This window comes from Neovison vison, chromosome 4 (assembly GCF_020171115.1).
Source record: "Neovison vison isolate M4711 chromosome 4, ASM_NN_V1, whole genome shotgun sequence".
In the NCBI taxonomy this organism is placed as follows: Eukaryota; Metazoa; Chordata; class Mammalia; order Carnivora; family Mustelidae; genus Neogale; species Neogale vison.
Genome location: NC_058094.1, coordinates 73,060,898 through 73,082,287, shown reverse-complemented (window position 1 = coordinate 73,082,287; position 21,390 = coordinate 73,060,898). Strand labels below are relative to the sequence as shown.

The window sequence follows — 21,390 nt, the reverse complement described above, 5'->3', positions numbered from 1 at the left end:
TCTTGGCACATACACATTAAACTGGGTTTTTGAAGGGTTATGCCCATCACATGAACTAGAAATAAAACAAAGCTCATCCTGACTTACAGTTCTTGTTTTCATTATGAGAAACTCAGTCTTTCAACTTAAGCTACTCCTTAGTAGGTTCCTAGCAAGAAAAAACAAAAAACAAAAAACCCTTCTGGGAGGAAGATATCTTAACCCAAGCCTCAAATATTTTCTAAAAGTAAAATCGAAAAATGCTACGTTATGACATAGCTAAAGGTATCCATCCAGTTGTAAAAAGAATCAAGACACTATGAATAATAATCTGCATAAATGAAATAATAAGGCTCCCAAATTTCAAATATAGGAATTATTAGATATAGACTATGATATAGGATATGCTTATATAAAAATAATGCTTGAAAATATCTAAAATTGGTAGAAAAGTATAAACAGTGACAGAGAAGATTTGAAGAAGGAATTGAGAACACATTGGACAGGTTAACAGCAAATTAGGCAGAGCAGAAGATAGAATTAATGAATTGGAAATTAGATCACAAGAAGTTATCCAGACTGAAGTATACAGAGATTTAAAAAAAAAAGATTAAAATACAGAAAAGAAGGTAAGAAGCATACAGGATAGAATGAGGAAGTCTGAATATGGGTACCTGAAAGAGAGGAGAGAAAAGATAATAGCTGACAATACTTATGTATGTATTTATTTATTTAGAGAGTGCATGTGCATGTGAGTGGGAGGGGGGCAGAGGGTGAGGGACAGAGAGACACTTTAGCAGGCTCCACGCTCAGTGCAGAGCCTGGCACGGTGCTTGATCTCACATTTAGATCTCTCTAAATGTGATCAATCTTTAGTCTACATCGTTAATGAAGCAACAATAATTGTATGTTAGGATTTTTTGTTGAAAATAGGATACTTTGTTGGAAATTAAAGTTCTGGATGTTTTAAACCAAAAAAAAAAAAAAAAGAATTTATTAGTGGACATCAGGAACTCAGTTTGTATGAGAAATCTTGGACAAAGAAGAGGAACCCAAAGAACTCTGGAAGACATACAGCAGGTGTCAACTTAATGACTCAGATGCCCAGGTGTCCTCTCTTCCTTCAGTCACTTCAGTCTCACCCATAGAATAAAATTTGTCACAAACCCAGAAAGATGGGGAATCAGCAACTCTAGATTCCACAATGGTAAGTGGCTCTTTCTCTCCTCAGACTCCTACAATGAAAAACTTCCCCAGAAGAGTTAGGGATGCGGCAGAACTGAATGCTTGGGTGCTAGACAGACCAAAATTCATCAATGCCAACTCTGGACTTCAAATTTGCCTATGCAGCATCCGCACTCACCATATTTATGTATTTATGCTTCATAATAAAACTACTTCCACCAAATAGGGTGAGACTATTTATCATACAGCAAAAGGAAGAGAGGATGCAAACTCCAGTCAGATTCTACATGCAGGTCTGAGTGATCCCATGACAATCACCAGTGATTATGAACAAAATTGAAAAACCGTGAAGTGAACTACCTGCGATACATCATATATTGAAAGGCTGGGGAAAGAGGAGATGAATTTTCTTCGCTCGAGCTGCTAGAGCACAATACCATATAAATACCATCTCAGTGTCATTAAATTCCACTGTGGAGAATTCCTGAGGAGGATATCAGAGGAAGGTATTAGAGAAGAAAGTATTATTAGAATAAGTATTGGACAACATGCTAGATGTGTACATACAACAGATCTATTTCTGCCAAAAATACAAACTCAAATTTCAGGGATTTAATACCACAAGGTGTATTTACCATACACATCATAGTCTATTGTGTCTATTCATAGGTGGTGAGCAGCTTTCCTGCATTTGGCAATTCGGGGGTCTAGACTCCTTCCAATCACACAGTCCATCACCCCACAAAGCTATGCACTTCTCTGCTTCCAGACAGTCTTAGGGAAACTGAAGAAGGCACATCTGCTTTTCAAAATTCCTTGACTCAGAGGAGGCACGCATCTTTCTCATTCATACTCCACCTGTGAGTTATACCTTGGTGCAATTGGTTATACCCTGCCCTTGCAGGGGCAAGGTACACTACTCTCCTTCCCATCGGGACATGCATGCCACGAGAAGGGGGGAAGGCATTCTGGTAGATGTCTAGCTGTTTCTGTTATAGTTGATTGCTGTCTTCTGTATCTGCCTAGACATGGTTCTATATGCTACCCCATTACCTGATGGTGTGCTGCGGGGCATGTCCAACTTTAGGGCAAAAGAGATCAATTAATGTTCATGGGGAACATCTTGGTTATGCATTATTTACAACCTACTGGATGGTCATTTGATATCCACCAGAGCAAATTGTCAAGCCATAAACTACTCTCAAAAGAATAATTATTTGCTGAAACCAGCAGCGCTGGGCAACACAATCTTAGAGGACAAATATCACTGGGGCTTGTCACAGGCTCCGTAGAACTCTGTGATTCCCTACAGAAAATTCAGGTGAATTCCTATGTTAGTGTGGAGGATTAAGATTAAAATGGAGTGTCAACTTTCACTGCAATTTGGACCAGATACATTTCTTCTCTTGCTCTGGGCCCACTCTGATTTCTGATTTTAGTACATGTGCTGCTGAAGCAAGCACACACTCTGATTTTTGAGGCACACACTCGGGGGCTCAGAGCACCACACCAACATATGTCTTATGTCTTTAAAATCCAGAAATGTCACATTTTCCTTAATGTAGAGAAGCTGGAAGTACAGCATTTCTTTTCCTGCTTTCTTTTGAAACAACAACTTTTTTGAAGTGTAATTTATATTCCATAAGGTCCACTCACTTTGAGTGTCAACTCAATGGTTTTTAGTAAACTTGGAATTTTACAGTCATCATCATGTAATCATTTTTTAGAAGATTTTATTTATCTACTTGAAAGAGAGAGTGAGCAAGAGAGAGAGCGAGTGAGCACAAGCAGTGGGGAGAGGGGCAGAGGGAGAAGAAGAAGCAGACTCCCCGCTGAGCAATGGGGCCCAATCCCAGGACTCTGGGATCATGACTTGAGCTGAACGTAGATGGTTAAGGGACTGAGCCACCCAGGAACCCCACCACGATCTCATTTTAAAATATATTTTTTTATCCTTAAAAGAAACCTCATGTGCACTTTCCTTTACATTGAGGCGACAGGGTAGTCTTTTTAATCTTGACACCACTGGCGTTTAGGGTCAGATAATTCTCTGTTGTGGGGGTTATCTGGCACATTATAAGACGCTCAAGCAGCATTTCTGGCTTCTATACAGGGGACGACAGTAGCATTGTCTCTCTTACTTGTTGACAATCAAAAACACCTGTAGACATTTCCAAATGGGAGAGTCACCTCTAGTTGACAGCTATACCCAAGATTAAATTTCAATTTCAATGAGATGGCCACTTCCTGTATCATTGGATAGATTCCATAACTCTATATACTATAAGGCATCTAGGATTCCTGCTACTATACATACCCCAAGTCCCATCAGCTTGATGCTACCAATATAGCAGTCCAGTGTTATATTTTAAGGGACTGTGCAAGGATCCAAAGATCCTGTGGAATCAATTGTATCTTTGAAGCTGTCTATAATGGCTTACTGCTGCCCATGTTAGGTGAAATCAAACTGTTTTGAAATTTCTATATTCAGTGAAAAAGAAAAGAGAACATTTGCAAGATGAAAAGCCATATACCAAGTGCTTGGGTCTGTGTGGATTTGCTTTCCTGAGATAAAATCTGAAATGTCAGCTTTTTTTTTTTTTTCTTTTATTTCTGTCATCACCTGACATTAAATTTATGATTATTCAAAGTCATTCTCAAATAAAACATTCATCTTTGGTGTTAATATACCATAGGATTAAATGCAGGACTTGAGAGAAATCACTACCTCTGTATTTTTTATGCTGTTAATGGTATTCTTATCCTTAGGATTATCCGGGGAATGCACACTTACTAGGAACAAGGAATTCTGGAGACTTCCACTTGGCCCTTTCTGCCATAATACCATTTATCAAGGAGTCAGTGTGGGAATTCTGACAATTTTTAAGAACATCTACTTAAAACATGTAACATTTAATGGATTTAGTGTAGAATTCTTCTTGAAGAGTACCTAGTCTTCTCTTTATTCAAGGAACTCTTTGTTCATGAAATAATTGACATCTAAGGATTGAATCAAGTCTCTATTGTTGTTGCTGAAGAGAAGCTTCTGTTTCTGAGATCTGGACTTTGTTCCACCCTAACAAAGCAGGACTTGTTTTCTCGAGAGCCCGTTGTCTACAACTCACACTTTAGAAATAATGTCTGTATCATGTAGGGTTTTTTGAAGGCAATCACCCTTCAAAAAAAAAAAAAAAAAGATTTATTTACTTGAGAGAGAGAGCCTGAGCAGGGGAGGGGGAGAAGGAGAGGGAAAGAAAGAATCTCAAGCGGACTCTGCACTGGACACAGAGCCCGACACGGGGCTTGATTCCATGACCTTGAGAACCAAAACCAAGAGCTGGACACTTAATCAACAGAGCCAACCAGGTGCCTCAGCAGAAATCACCTCTTTTCAAAAAAAGATTTTTCAGTATACTATTAGAGGAGTTCACAAAATTGATGGGGGGCTGGACCATGGCCTGGAAAGCTTGCTGGGATTAGGAAATCCAGCTGGGCTGGAGAGGGGTGACAGTTTGCTGAGACAGGGACAGGGATGTCAGAGTCCACTGCGCCTCATGGTTGCATACATAAGTAGGTCTACTCTTAGAAATGATTACTCTTAGCATGTGTGCACTGCTTTTGACCCCAGCAGACTTTGAAACAGAGCAAGCAAACTTAAATATACATATATCCTGTAAAATATTTGAAGAATTTTATTAAAAGCAGTTTTCATTATCTCTAAAAAGAGTTTTTATATTCTAAATATTCAGTCTAGAGGCACCTGAGAGCAGAGATGAATAATTGCCCAATCTTCAAGCATGACCTTCTGTGAGCCATTTAGCAGTATTCCCAATGAAAGAAATGAGTGTAACTGGGACACTAGATACATTGACATCTGCTACACAACCAACCTGAAAGGTCATGTCTTGTCTAAAGTATCTGAAAACACCTGAGGGATGATTTCCTGGTTTAGAGTTAGAGAAATTAATTAGGACAAATGCTCTTATTAATTTGGAAACAAAGTTGAGTTATTTGAAGATGTAAAACTAGACAAATACCTTTGGGAAAACATCTATGTACTGCCTGAGTTCAGCATTCAGTAAAGAGGATAAAAATTTGAATAAAGAGTATTTTAAGAAGGCAGATTTGGGAATTAAAGGAAGGATGGTATGAAGTACGAAGGGGCATGTGCCAAAGGTCATATGCAAGAAAATAATAAAGAACCACAAACCAACAAGCAGACAAAAGGAGAGCGATCTGTTCTCCTTTTTGGTTTTCGGAGCTCTACAAAGAAGCAGAACCGACTGGTTGATGAGGTCACGTGGTTTGACGGTCCATGCAAATCTTCAGGGGTCTTCCAACTACATGAGGGGATTATCCACAGGCAGAGAAAATGGCGAAGAAAACTTAATGGGGTGAATCCTAAGAAGCTCTGTGTCAAAAAAAAAAAAAGCCATATCAATTGCGATTGTTGGGGAGCAATATTAAGCAATTACTTCAGTTTGCCCTAAGGAAAGCAGAAAAGACAGCGTCCCCGTCTTTCACTCTGCTTGAGTAACATCTGTTTGTCTTCATAGCCACCGGGAGGAGAGAGAACCTGTTTCGTGGAAAGAGAGGTAGTTGTCCTGGATGACATTCCTTATCTTGGTGATGATGGTGATGCTGTTTGGGGTGGTAGGGTAGTGGTAGATGGGTTTGAAATCCAGAAGATTATTTTCCTGCACTGGTAGAATGGATTCAATACCAGTGGAATGAGGGCGAAGTAAGAGGGACCCCACAAACCAATTCAAACTGCACTCCATGGCCTTGAAATCAGTTTCTCAAATTTCCCTTCTATCAGATGCAGAGGCCGACTTTGAAAATATCTGGGCTCTAGGTTTCTGTTTCTTTGCTAAGTGTATGGTTCAGTGAATTATTTTATCCAGAAACATGTTTTTTCTTTTTTTTTTCTTAATTTAATTTGATTTTATTTCAATGTTCCAAGATTCATTGTTTATGCACCACCCCCAATGCTCCGTGCAATACATGCCCTCCGCAATACCCACCACCAGGCTCACAACACCCTCCATCCCTCCCCTCCAAAACCCTCAGTTTGTCTCTCAAAGTCCAGTCTCTCTTTTGAATGAAACAAAATACCACGGATTAAAACAAACTGCCAAGGTTTTCCTTTGCTGTTTCCTTTGCCACACTTACTTTCTGTGAACAGTAGGGGTCAGGCAAAGAATAGTTGTATTTTTCCTGTTGTGCTCGAACTTCCCCTCCAATTGTTTTACCTTCTGTGATGATTTATAAATAAGCCATACTGAAGTAAAATAAAAGAAGTCATATCGTAAGTACTGTGGATATTTAGATATGTGCTTTTTTTAGTGAAGTCTTTTGGATTCTCATTTTCTATTACTTTAGCACACATTCACAATTTGTTCATACTGAAAGATCTTTCTTAAAAGCTTAAAAGTCAAAGTACTAAAATATATACTTTCAGTACTTATGCCAAAGATTTCCCTGATAATAGCACACAAACCATGTAATAATTTGAATAATATATAGATAGAAATCTTGGAATCATATCAATAGGAGCACCTGGGTGACTCGGTTGAGCATCCATCCAGCTGTTGGTTTCTGCTCAGTTTATGATTTCATGGGTCCTGAGGTTGAGCCCTGACTCGGTGGGTTCCACTCAGAAGGGAGCCAGCTTGAGGATTCTCTCCCTCTGTCCCCACCCTAACTCACCTGCACAAGTGTGTGTGTGTGTGTGTTACTCTCTCTCTAAAGTAAGTAAATAAATCTTTAGAAAAAAAAAGAATCATATGAATAATAGTAAGCAATCCACATTCTCTTATATCTTTTCTTATGCTAACTGCCCCAATTCCTTTTCCTCATCATATTACGTGATAATGAAATCACAATTACAGTAAGAATGGCAACTGTATTTTCCTATATACTCAGAAACCCTTGAAAACCAAAAAAACATAAGTCACAGTGAGATATAATTTTAAAAATTCTTTTTAAACTCACTTCTTAACCGATTTTAATATCTAGATTGTGTTGCACTTACATGGTCATTTTATATTTATTTAACTTTAGTACTAAGTGACACTTGCTTATGTATTTTAGCGTACCACACACAGCCACACTCACACACTTGGACACACTGTAATAAATAAACACCACATGAAGTTCTTCATGGTTCCATTGCTGTCAAGATGAACTAATTCATTGCTAGTTAGACTAGCTAATCCAAAGTAACAGCAAGACAAGAATATTAAAAGAGTAAAAGTGCATAGGAAAACAATTTTTTAAAAATGCAACCTGGATTGAGTTATTCAAAGAGCAAATGGGGAGGTTCCAATTCCTGATAATCCTCCAGAACAATGAGGCCAGACAGGATTAAATTTAGTTGGAAAATTTTCTCTGCTGATCAAATCTACCTCTTACCTTATATAAAAAGAACCGTTAAAGAAAAAAAAAATTAAATTTTTTTTCTTTAAAAAAATACATATATTTTCCCCTAATTTAGAGTACAAGTTTCAAGAGAGCAGTCATAAGCCATTTTACATTTTGCCAACATAACACCACGCAAATGTGCATCCTTAAGAAGACTGCAGTGCTCCATAAGAGAGGGGGAGTCACCCACAAAATATTTTTCAACTTCCAGAAACATTGGTTGACCACTATGATCAACCATCTCTCAATGAGAGGGTCTTTCCCAGAAGAATCATTTGATAAAACAGTGTCACGATGTGTCCAGAGGGAAGCTATTCCTAAGAAGGCTCTTGGTACCGAGACAGTCTGAGTGAAGAGGAAGAACTTTCCTGGTCAGTCGTCTGTCTTGTGCCGACCCAGTCCTTCACAGCCTTGCTCCCCTGTCACTGAGGCTGACTTGTTGGGCTCTGGCTACCAGGCAGTTTGGATCCATTGACCTTTAATGGTTTTATTGTTTACAGGGCCCTTCAAATTATCTATCTACCTTTTTTTTTTTTTTTTAAATTTGAGTCTAGGAAATCTTTCCAGACCTACACAGGTAGGATGCCTCCTCCTCTACGGAAAATGAGGACTCTTCTCAGAGCCCATAGGTGGGGTTGAAAAGCCTGGGGTGAGGACTAAGAACAGGGCAGACTGTCCCTCCTTCTTTCTGAGTCTGCTGATACAGAAGGGAAAATAAAACAGAAACAAAAACAAAAAAGACACAACCCAACACTATTAAGTTTTTGCTTTGGGGATGATCTCTTGTTTATGTTAACAGAAAGTTCATAATTTCAATAATATATATATATATATATATATTCAATAATATATATATTCAATAATATATATATATATTCAATAATATATATATTCAATATATATATATTCAATATATTCAATAATATATATATATATATATATATATAGGCAGGCAAGTTACTTTTTTTTTTTTTAGCACGTATTTCCACTTGTTATCCTTCCTTCCCCAAGTATGATAAAGAGGTGAGACATTTTTATTGCTCTTGTTCCTGAGCAGTCCCTCCACCAAGGTATCTGAGTCTCAGGGGTGTCATGTCTCTCTTAATCACCAATGGCATCATGCATGTCTACCTGGACCATTGCAGAACCTTCTCTTTTTCCAGACCTAACTCAAAACAAGCAATTTTCCAGCTCACTCACTCAGTAAATGGGCTGAAGCATTGCACCCAACTAAGGAATATCACACATGAACAAGGAAATAAATTCCCTCCCAAACCCAAAGAGGCCCACTTGGTATTGTGACCCTTTTTTGAATGCAGGATGGGCCAGATAGAGTAAGTTCTCCTTCACCTTAGAAGAGTACCTTGACTTCATGCCGCTGGAGCTCTACGTTTCACTTGGGTAGAAGGTCTTCGGTATTTTGTAGGATTTATTGTGCTCTTTCTGACAGGCAAATGTCTTATAAATATATAGAGAGTAGTGGCTACTTCCTGCTCACCAGCTCCAATCACCATAATGTCATCAGTGTAATGGGCCAGTCTTATGTCTAATGATGTCACCTTCCCTATGGACTAAATTATAACTGGGTTAATTCATGGGATCTAAATATAAGGCTGGGAGTCAATACACCCCTGGGGTAGGATTGTGAAGGCATATATATTAGTGGCCTTGCCAGCTAAAAGGAAACTGCTTCTGGTGGTCATTACTATCAGATACCAAGAAGAAAAGCACTTGCCAGTTTAAGACCCTGAAGGTACCAGGGGATGGATTAATTTGCTCAACAATGAAACCACATCCCAAAACAGCAAGTGGGATTTGAGTTACTATCTGGTTCATCTTAGGAGAATCCACATTCTTCTTCCAAGACCTATTTGTTTCCTGCACTGTTACAGCTGGCAGAGGACCCTTGACTTCTGATCCATCAGAACTGTGAGATAACAAAGGTGTGTTGTTTGAAGACATTACGTTGTGGTCACTGGCTACACAGCAAGAGAAAATGAACAGTGGTATATGAATTCTGTTCCATCGGGTCCCAAGACTTTTTCTTTTTCTATAAAGCTGTACTGTACCAAATAATATAGAACACTGCTTTAGATGACAGTGCTCTGGGTCACATGCAAGTGGTCAAGGACACAATGCTTATATTAGTGCTGAATTAGGAATATTCCTCTAGGATGCCTGGGTAGCTCAGCAGGTTAAGCATCGCCTTGGGCTCAAGTCATGATCCCAAGGTGATGGAATCAAGTCCCACATCAGGCTCCTGGCTCAGTGGGGAGCATGCTTCTCCTTCTCCCTCTGCTCCTCCCATCTGTTCATGCTTTCTCTCTCTTAAATAAATAAATAGAAACCTTAAAAAAAAAAAAGGAATATTCCTCTACTGAAAATTCGTGCAGATGACTGAAGTTTGTAGAGAAGCCGACAGCTATAGTTAGAGAAGTTCTGCAGAAGCAGTTGGTGTTAACCATGTTAAGGATGACCAGAAGGCAGAGAAAGATCAAGACAAATGATCTTGCTTCACAGCATAGAGACCTTTGGAAAATGAGAAGAGGATTGTGTCTGTGGACTAGAGGGAGATAAGTTAGATTAAATCAGGGAAAGAATGATGAGGTGTTCGAAGTAATGTTTATCAATATAAGAATGCAGACATTCCAAGTTTCAGGGAACTGACATTAGAGACTTCATGTGGCTTTTACCTGTAAATTTTACTTTTTTGTGAGATAATATATTAAAGAATGCAATAGGAACCGTGAGTCCATGAATTCTTTTCACTGAACTTAAATCACTGGGAATATTACACAATTTTGAAAAAAGTTTTCAATTAGCAAGAATCGCACCTCGGATAAACCTTATTGGCTACGATACTGCCACTGCACAAAGCTTATAATTTTGAAAAAAGAAGGAGACCTGATCATTATAAGACATATCCAGTAGACCAGAGCAAAAGTTAATCTTGCTCACTTGTAAACTGCCAACATTTGATGGGAGAAGAAACAGCAGAAATGCTGGATTACAGAACTGGGACCCCTTGACAAGTGGGCAGGAGTTCCTGCAGGGTCCTTTTTTGGTCATCTCACACAAACCTGCTATGGTTGTTTCAGCAGCGTGGTGAAAAGTGCTCTAACATGCAGCCTTCTGGGAGAGGCATGTAGACTGCCATGCTCAAAACCAGTGTGAGCCACCACATGAATCATGGACACACACTCAGACACACCATGAGAATTTTTAAAAATATAATCTTGACGCCAGTGGCAAAGCAGCGAAGATACTTACCTTTCAAACACTTCTGCTAGGGGATGCCTGTGTGGCTCAGTGAGTTAAGCATCCAACTCTTGATTTTGGCTCAAGTCATGATCTCAGGGCTGTGATATTGAGCCCCTGGTAGGGACCCAGAGTAAGCAAGGAGCCTGTTTGAGATTTTCTCTTTCACTCTCCCTCTGATAGCCCCCTCATGTTTTTTCTCTATAAGAATAAATAAATAAATAAATAAATAAATAAACAAACTCATTCTTTTTTTTTTAAGATTTTATTTATTTATTTGAGAGAGAGAAAGAGAGAGTGTGCACAAGCAGGGTGGGGAGGGATAGAGAGAGAGGGAGAAGCAGACTCCCCACTGACATGGGCCTTATCTCAGGTCCCTGGGATCATGACCTGAGCTGAAGGCAGATGCTTAGCCAACTGAGCCATCCAGGTGCCTCAATAAAGAAATTCTTCTAATAGGTAAATTCCACCTTCTTCTTGAAATGGGGTAAAACTTACTAAGTATTTCAACATCACTTAGCATCAGGAAAATACCAATCAAAACCACAATGAGACAACCCCCCACACACATACCAGTGAGACTGGCTAAAATTAACTACTCAGGAAACAACAGATGTTTGGCAAGGAGGCAGAAAAAGGGTTAACACTTTTACACTGCTGGTGGGAATGCAAACTGGTGCAGCCATTCTGGAAAACAGCATGGAGGTTCCTCAAAAACAGAACTACCCCTATGATATACTATATACTGGCTAACTAAACATGAAAAAATAAGTAACTACCCTATGACCAGGCAGTTGCTTTACCAGGCATTTACCAAGAGGATACAAAAATAGTGATTCAAAGGTGCACACATACACCCTTCTGTTTATAGCAGCAATGTCCACAATAGGCAAAATATGGAAAGAGCCCAAATGTCTACCGACAGATGAATGGATAAAGAAGATGTGGTACATGTATACAATGGAATATTACTTGGCCACCAAAAAGAATGAAATCTTGCCATTTGTAATGACATGGATGGAATTAGAACATATTATGTTAAGTTAAATAGTTAATTAGGGAATACAAATACCATATGATTTCACTCATATGTGGAATTTAGGAAACAAAACAGATGAACATAGGAAAGGGAAGGAAAAATAAAGTAAGATTAAAAACAAAGAGGGAGGCAAACCAGGAGAGACTCTTAATGACAGGGAGCAAACTGAGGGTTTTTGGAGGAGAGGTGGGGAGGAGATGTGGTAATTGGATGGTAGCATTAAGGAGGGCACATGATGTAATGATCACTGGGTGTAATATGCAACTGAGGAATCACTGAATTCTACCCCTGCAATTAATAATACACTATATGTTAAATAAGTTGAATTTAAATTATTTTAAAAATTTCCAAAAAAATCAAGAAAAACCCTTAATGAGCATTTTATTAAAGCAAGATCCTACTTCATCACACTTTCAGAATGGACAGAGTTACATCATCAATAGAAATTTTCTAAAATATTTAAAAGAAAATGGGTAAATATAAGGAAAACTTCTTTTCTCAGGTCAAATATTGTCAACAATACTAAGGAAAGTAAATTGTAAATGAACCTTTAAATTTGGGAAGAATTTATGACTGTGTTTAGAAAGCAAACCAGCACCAAAAAACCTGGCTAGCTCATATAAGTCAGAGTCAGTCAACTTGATCCAAAATGCCAAGCAGGGATCATTCTGGGGACAGAGGACAAGAGCAGTGAGAGCACTTTCTAAGGAGTCTCTCCTGGAGGTTTGGCACAGGAAAGGCTGTTCCACGTGAACATCTCAGGAGTATACCTTTAGCACTTCACAGTTATATTTGCATATTACAATCAATTTGTAAAACTCACTTTATTTCCACAGAAGATATAATCTGTTATTGCCATTTTTATATAAAACACTGAGATGTGGGGGTTAGACCAAGCCCTGTAGATCAGGGTGTTACTTTTTACAATTTATAGATCAAAGTAGATAAGGTAAATTTACACTGGAATCAAAGGAAAACAGTGTTTCCTGTAATAAGAGAGAACTTTACCTCTCTATTAGGTCTTAGAACTACATAAAGCTAAGAAGCATTTGACCAAAAACAGGATCCATGAATATCTCTAAGTAGAAAATGTGATAACCATTTTTTTCAATTTTATGAAACATGTTTCTTTTCATTAAAAAAGGTTTTTTTTATTGCCCAAAACTTCAAATAAACACAAAAGCAGAGAGGATAGTTAAATGAAGCCCCATGGGTTCATCAATCAACTCCAAAAATTATCAATTCATGGCCAATCTTGTTTTATTTATAATACCACCTACTTTCCTCTCCACCTAGATTATTTTGAAATAATTCCCAGACATATCTTTACATTGATAAATGTGAAGCATGCTTTAAAAATCGGTATCTATATTTTAAGTCTCTCTCACTGAAATGTGAAAGTGAGCCAAGAATCCAAAAAATGCAGGGCCTGGGTCATATTGCATGGTGCAATCCTTCTACTCCATAAACTTTTACACAAGTGAAATCATATTAAATATATTTCAAGGGAGGTCTAAAAGCAAAAGATGAGAAAACCTTAAAAAAATACTGGAGGATATTTGCAAGGTATTTGCAATTAATTGTGTGTGTCTGTGTGTGTGTGTGTGTGTGTGCATATGTTTCTGTATTCATCCGTTATCTATCATCTATAATTTATTCAAAATTAGAATGATAGTTTTGTGCTAAGGAATAATACATCTTCTTTTCCTACACTTACCACATTCCTAGATACCTTCTCTAGCTCAAGAGGCCGTATGTACCCAAGCACACCTCTGGATCAAGATAGAAATGCGAATGATGAGCGAGAGATCTGAGATGACTCAAGTCCAAGAGAATCATATGGCTAGTTTCTAGATGTCTTGGTTATTTGCTGTTATTTGTGGGTTAACTAATAAGTCATGCAGTCATGTGGCTTCGTCTCCATCCTCCGTACTCTCCACTCCCTGTACCGGGAAGCTCCATTTTGGTTCTTCCCCCGGGAGACTTATCTTCCTCTATTCAGCCTCAGCTCAGCACTTCGAATCACTCCAGACACCTCCTACTTCCTCATGAATGTTATCATCAAATGGATCCTCCCAGTATAGTTGAGATCCTAGTGCTGTTTTACCAAGCAGATCCTAAATACCTGTGGGCAGCCCACTGTTAAGAGCTTAGCCTTTGGAATCCAACAAAGGCTTGACCATTAAATTTGCCCTGTTTTATCTGACAGAGGTCCCCAACCTTTGATGAGCCATGGTTTCCTTATCTGCAAAATGGGGATAATACCATATATTTTAGGATTTATATTTGAATTAAGTTGGATAATACAGGTTGGTATATAGGTTGTCTTTGAGTATCAGTCGGCTACATAATATGTTCCATTGACTCTAAGGCATATCTTTTTACACATCTCTAAAATGGGGTGTTGAAGTCACTATTTGGCAGGTGGCAGCTCTATAAAGTTGTCGTTGTCTTTGCATAGATCAGAAGAGCTGAGCCCAAACTTGCAGAATGGATGAAAAGCCAGGAAGCAATACTGAAGCAAACAATCTTTAGCCTCTAGTAATCTCTGGTTATTAGTCTCTTTGTACTAATTGTGTTTTAGGAAAAATGCATTTTCCTAACAGCCAATTTCGCAGAAACTTTTAGAACCCAACCCATGTATGAATGAAACAACTGCATGAACAGTTTAACTATGAATATAAAAAAACTGAGAACATTTTTGTCATTTCAAAAATATGGCATATTTGCCAGACAACTTATGTATTCATATCCTTTTATAGTATGAATTTAGTGCTACTCCTTTGAATGACTTTTAACTATAGATTGCTATTAAACAAGCACATGATTAGAATTACACTTGGAGTTTGATACATTTTCTTTTAAGGAAAGACTTTGCTCATCTTTGCCATTTTCATTGATACGCTAAATGCTCTGGGCACTTAAACTTTTCCCCAAGTGTGTTGGCGTCTCTCTAATCTTTGCAATCAAAGGAACTGGGTAAATCACTTTGCTAGGGAAGCAACACTTGCTTAGTGCACAATAAATGGTAATCTAGAAGATTTTAGATTTATTTTCTTCACAGACTGGTAAGATGTAATTTTCCTCAACTCAGTGTATTGATTTTATAGACCCTATCATAAAAATCCCAAGCCTGAGAAGCAAGTATTCAGCACCTCTGGTTCCATAGAGAACCAACAAACCTCACACAAAGACATCCTGCAATTTTCTCCGGGAGCACATTTTAGTGTTTAATAATCCGTACGATTCTCAGAAATTTTTTCTTATATCCATATTAAATTACTAATGGCACATAGGTTTTGAGTTTCAATCCTAAATCACTGGAATAAATTACCTTTTCTAGGGAAACAGACATCCACAGAGGCTCTTGAAGAATGCTGTCTGTGTAAAATAAACGGAAATTACTACCTTTCTGGCCTGGAGCAAGAAATTTTCAGTCAAGTGCTCAACTCCACAAACTGCTTGTGCTGCAGGAAGCTGGGCCATTGTCATCAAATGATCTTAGTCATAACCCTCTTGAACTCTCCTGAGTCATGTTAGCACTGGGACCGACACTGACAGCACAAAATGAACTATGACACAAAGCCAGACAAGTCGTAGTTGCGCCATTGGGGTGATGGGTTGTGCATACAGACACACATTTCCAGCCCATCTCAGGAGGCACCCTGAGTCTGAGCTGATGAGGACGGGCTGTGCCAAGCTTCCTGTTAATGTCTGTGGTCCCTGAGCCCAAGCACCCATACCCCGGTACTACTGGGAGTCATTTCCAGGGCAGGACCTCTTTGTTTGTTTGCTTGCTTTGTGCTTGTTTTGGTTTGTCTGATGTTTGATATTGACATGTTTGATGATTTCTGCTTGTGGACAGTCACATGTTTATAGGGACAGGAAGAAACTCTAGTGACTGGATTGCACGATGTTTCCAGGAGGGATGCCATTCATCCCCCACTCCAGCAAAGCAGCAGGAGTGATGGACAAGACAAGGGACAGCAGCCGGGAGAAACTCCTGAACATAGAACACAGTCCTTGCGAGTGGTAAACAAACCTTTATTGTCTTAAACCACTATGATTTTTAAGATTTTGTTTTGTTTTGTGACCTAGCCTCTCCTGACCAACACAATTTTGAATCACAATGTGAAAGTGTAGCATTCTGCTTTTCTAATCTGACATTAAGTCATTAGCATTTCTCATGTGCAGTATTTTAAAATAATTTTCCTTTCCAAAGTGAGGTAATAATCCTTCAAGGAGATGAACCATCATTTACTCCACCAATCCTTTATGATCAATTACGTAGACCCCTCCCACCCCCTTAAAAACAAAGAATGTTGAAAACAGATGAATAAAATTTTTTCAGATTACTATCCAGGAGTTGGCTACTGATTTCTTTATTAAATTATAAGTTAATGTATTTCTTCGTAGTCTCAAGCCAGGTAAAGGTTTGAACATTTACAGTGGACCATGGGGAGTGGGCCAATACGCTACCTAACAGTTGAATTTGACAATGGTTGTGAGTGTGTCATTGCAGATAACACGAGAGGTCTACACAAAGCACTGTGCTCCAGTCTACGGTGGACTCAGTCCCTAGCCTTGCTTTCTGGCCCCAGAGGTCCTGACGGTGGCTAGTGCTGCTGTCACGGGCTTGGCCTCGCTGTCCCCCCAGCAGCCATCAGCGCTGCAGACCAGGGCGAGGTTCCTGACTCCTGCGGTGGAACCCTGACAGCGCTCACGCTCTCAAGCTCCAGGAAGGGCGCTCAGCAGGGCTCCACTTACTGCTTTCCAATCCCTGATGCTACAGAGGCTGGGGGCTACAGAGGATCTGATTGGTCAGGAGGTGGAGAGAGGTTACTGCCCCAGGGGAGCTGAACCAATGAGAGACGGAAGCAATGGACACGCTCCTCTACTGTCCTCCTCTCAGGCAGAGTCTGGAAACGCCCGTAGTTTCCTATATAGCCTCTCTGAGGATGCTGGGCGAGACCAAACTCAACCTGGAATCACCAGGCCGTGTCCTCTAGCAGTGCACTCTCTTGTTCACCGTTCCTGCTTCTGGCCTGCCTGCATTTCCCCTTCCTTCTTGCTTCCCTGGCTGAGAGACACCTAAAACATGTTAGCACATGAACTTTTGCTTCCTAGGGATTTTGTTTTCTCGGGAACCTAGGCCATGAAGATTGCTATTACTTGAAAAGACACTGGGAAGAATGAGAGGAAAAAAGTTAAACGACTCTTTGTGTTAGCACTCTGATACTATTCCCACTATTCTAACATGGCTAAACGTGTTGCAAAGGAGACCAAATGCTAAATTCACACTCATGTTAACTTATGTATGTCACCAAAATGCGTTGGGGTGGGTTTAGCTAGGTGAACGGGGGCTTTTCAATACTCCATAAGCACGAGGGATACGCTTTGTGCATATAAGAAGGAAAGGAAAGGAGAAGAAAGGAAAAAGGAAGGAAGGGAGGAAGAAATGGAGGGAGGGAGGAAGGAAGGAAGGAAGGAAAACAAATAGATGGTGTCTAAGTGCTAAACCAACTACTCTGCGCCTAGGACTTTTTCTTTCTTGCAATAGAAAGTGGAAGTAGTTATTAGTATATTTTATGTTAAACTATTAAAGAGAATATGCAAAATATAAAAAGCCCAAATGTAATACATTTTGCTACAATGGCTTTTTTGGTTTCCTGACCAGGTAGTTGGTATATCTGGAGTTTATGGTTGAAAAGTAAAACTGTGAGAAAGAAAAGTCTTTTATAGTGCTTGTCCAGCAAACTTAAACCTTTAAAATCATGCGTTCAACTAAAGCAGCAAGCAGAATGATTATGTCATGCCCTTGGATAGTTCTTGCTCACCAACCATGTAAACCACGAGGCTTTCACTCAATCCTTGTCATGACAGATTAGGAGGAGGATGGGCAAGACACCCACCCAAGGGAGGTGGTGTAGAACATGCTTCACGTCGATGCTCTGAGAAGCTGAGTTATCCTCCAACTGGCCATCTGTCATTGACTGAATGCTGTTTCCAGAGTCATTAACGCTCTTATCTCACATGGGGGCACAGTGAGTTCCCACACCCAGCAGCAAGCTGTGTAACAGATGCCCATATTCCTTAAGGCCTATTCTCCTGTCATTCGGCTGTGCTCTGTCTTTCTGCGTCTGGGAACTTTTTCAGGATTTCCTGAGGGCTGGGCCGCCTGAATATACATAGCAGACTGGAAGTATCGGGGAATTAACACCATCAAATCCCTGGTCTCTCTTTAGAATCAGTAACTCTGGGGAGCTGCTCCATCTCTCTTTTGGTGAATAATTCTAAAATTCTGAGATGTTTGTTTTTACCAGTGCTACTCAAAACATGCTCTGTTGTCTGGTGCAAAAACGTTAGAATCTGCTAGGGAAAGCATCAGTCCATTTGGCTAGGTGACATGTAATGCAAACCCATCAGGGGTCATCTCTGTTCTCTCTCTGCATTAGTCTGCTCAGGCCACTATCACAAATTACCAGAGGCTGGGTGCCTTCACAACAAGCTTTTCTATCTCCTAGGACTGGAAAGTCCAAGACCAAAGTGCTAGCAGTTTCTGTTCATAGCGAGGACTCTCTTCTGATTTGCAGATGACTGTTTCCCCACTGTGTTTTCACTTGCTGGAAAGAGAAAAGTTTTGGTGTTTCTTCTTGGAAGGACACTAATCCCATCACAGGGCCTCTTGATTCTGGTGGTTTAGTTAGTTAACCTCCCAAGCTTTCACCTCCTAAAGCCATTACCTTTAGGGTTAGGTGTCCTACATCGGAATTTTGGTGGGAAAGAAACATTCAATTCATACCACTGTCCTCTCTTCCATCTTCACGTATTTGCTTTCCATTGTGCCTCTCTCCTCAAATTCACAAATATCCTCACCAGCATAAAGCCTGTTAACAAATTGCTAGCTCAAATCCAACTTTTAACTATACCTTTCAAGGGAATTAAGTCATCCAGTGCTGGGTTCCATGAAGTGTCAAGATCATTTGTAAGGTAGTATCTATTTCGCTGTGGTAACATTTCAAGCACAGTGCCAGGAACGCCTTAGGTACTCTGTAAATACTATAGTCTTTCCCTTTATTCAGGTAACATACACATGAATATACCTATGGCAATAAATTAAAGGGAGCTTCAGTTAAGAGTTAGAACTATGATGCCAGAATGCCTAGGTCAGAATCCTAGCTCTATCACTTGTCAGGTTGGTAATTTCAAGTAACTGTGGTTTCCATAATTTCCTTATCTGTAAGTGGGGATATTAACCATATGTTAGTTGCAGGATTATGAGGATTAGATAAGCTAATACATGTAGAGTGCTTAAAGGAGTACATCAGTCAGAGTAAGTGCTACTTATGTGTGATTTTGAATTATTGCTGTGGACAACCTCCACCCTTGATGCTTTCTTTTGAGAATAACACAGTGCCTCCTTTTTTTTTTTTTTTTTTTTTTCCTTTAATACTTTTGTTCCTCCATAGTTCCATCAGAATTTCCCTATTTGGTCTGGGATTTTTGTTCTTTCTCTCACTTTCCCTTTTATTTTACAAAGTTGGTAAATCTTCATAGATGATACTACAATGGGTAGTAGAAGCCATTGCTTTTTCTATTACTTTACTTAGAAAGATCATTGACTACCCCATTCAACTACCTGCCTTCCAGACTTGCATCAGCATCCCCTGGGGTGTCTTCAGGCACACAGATTCCTTTAGCCCCATCTCAGTCCAGCTAAAAGCAGAATATCCGGGCAGTAGGACTCAGAAAGCTGAATTTAATAAGGTGCTTAAAGAATTCTCATGATTCTGTTTCTCCCCTGTCCACAGATGGATATTTGCTTTGGTTCTTTGGGAATGGATCCCAGTACCAGCCTCCTTCTGCTCACTTTACTAAATGCCCTCAGTCTTGCTACTGTAAATCATCTCTTGTCATTAAGAGTTTTAGGATGAATGTAAGAAAGGGAAGAGAAGGCAGAGACTGCTGTATCATTTATTTGCTCTTGGAACAGAGAATTCAGCCCCAGTCTTACTCTGATCACCATGGTCCCAACAGTTCACTGGTGAAATCACTAACGTGCATAGGGCTAGAGGAACCCAGCTACCATGGCATCTAAAAGTGGAATGTTTTGGCAGCGACATCTGTGACCAGATTCTGCCATTCCCCTTGTTCTTAAAGTGTAGAGGCTGATTTTAGCCCTTCAAGTGCAAGAATATCATCCACCTCCTTCACACAGGATTCACTCTTTTTTTTTCCTCCTTGTACATAATTTTAAAGTCCATAGAATGTATATGCCCTTCTTTGTTTTTAAGATCACTTTGATGCAAAAAATATATATGACTTAGTGCTTAAATAGTTCAAGTAAGAATTAAATAGTTTGGAAATCTCCTAGCTTTATGGCTAGTATTGTTACTTTTAATGGAGGCTTACCACCTCTCTGGTACACTGAAAACACTTCATGTGATACGATGAGCTCTCGGGGTTACAGGCAACTGATGAATTATCGAACTCTACATCTGAAACTGATGATGTACTATATGTTGGCTTTTAATTTAAATAAAAACAAAAGGAAAAGACTGCAACAGGTACACCTGTGTTACGCGATGGAAACTACAGCAGTTATACCCATGAAGTACCGACAAGATAATACAGTTCACTCCCTCCTCCTGCTGGCTCATAAAGAGAACCAATAGTTCATAGAAGCACCAGTATTATGCACAATTTTCTTTAAAATCCTATACAAAATGTTGAAATTCTATTTTAAATTGTAGCTAGGTAGGGGAGATTTTAAAGTTCCGATTTGAAAACATAATTGAAGAGGTCTTCTCACTTGTCTGCAATGCCGTAAAACTGAACAATCTTGTGATAACAATAATATCAAATTGGGACAGCTAGAAATGTAGTGCATAGCTGTAGTGCACATTGTGTAGTGCACATTGTGCTGGTTATTTGCCTTTTTTTTAAATTTATTTTTTATTTATTTTCAGCATAACAGTATTCATTGTTTTTGCACCACACCCAGTGCTCCATGCAATCCGTGCCCTCTCTAATACCCACCACCTAGTTCCCCCAACCTCCTACCCCCCCACCCCTTCAAAACCCTCAGATTGTTTTTCAGAGTCCATAGTCTCTCATGGTTCACCTCCCCTTCCAATTTCCCCCAACACTCTTCTCCTAACTCCCCATGTCCTCCATGCTATTTGTTATGCTTCACAAATAAGTGAAACCATATGATAATTGACTCTCTCTGTTATTTGCCTTTTATATCAATTGTTCTAAATATCCGCTATGGAGATTGGCCTACTTGGCATTTAGTATTCCTTTCAGCTCACATCTTATTTGTTTGACATTCAGATGAGTCCATCAAGACTTAATTCAAGCACTGTGTTGCCCCAGAAGCCACTGTACAGCTTCCCCCACAGGCTCTCTACTGAACACAGGTGTGAGTACATTCTGCATAATCTGCCTCTTAAGAGTCCAAAGCAAACTCTGTGTAAAGAGGAAGTGCCCTTTCTAGTTTTCTT

At 39.5% G+C, this 21,390-nt stretch overlaps 1 non-coding gene across 1 annotated transcript; it reads right to left on the bottom strand.

The window, feature by feature from the left end:
• Positions 1 to 10,322: 10,322 nt before the first annotated feature.
• LOC122905637 lies at positions 10,323 to 10,466 on the bottom strand. The gene has a single exon (XR_006384375.1). It is a non-coding gene; the product is annotated as a U4 spliceosomal RNA (small nuclear RNA).
• Between the last annotated feature and the right edge of the window lie 10,924 nt (positions 10,467 to 21,390).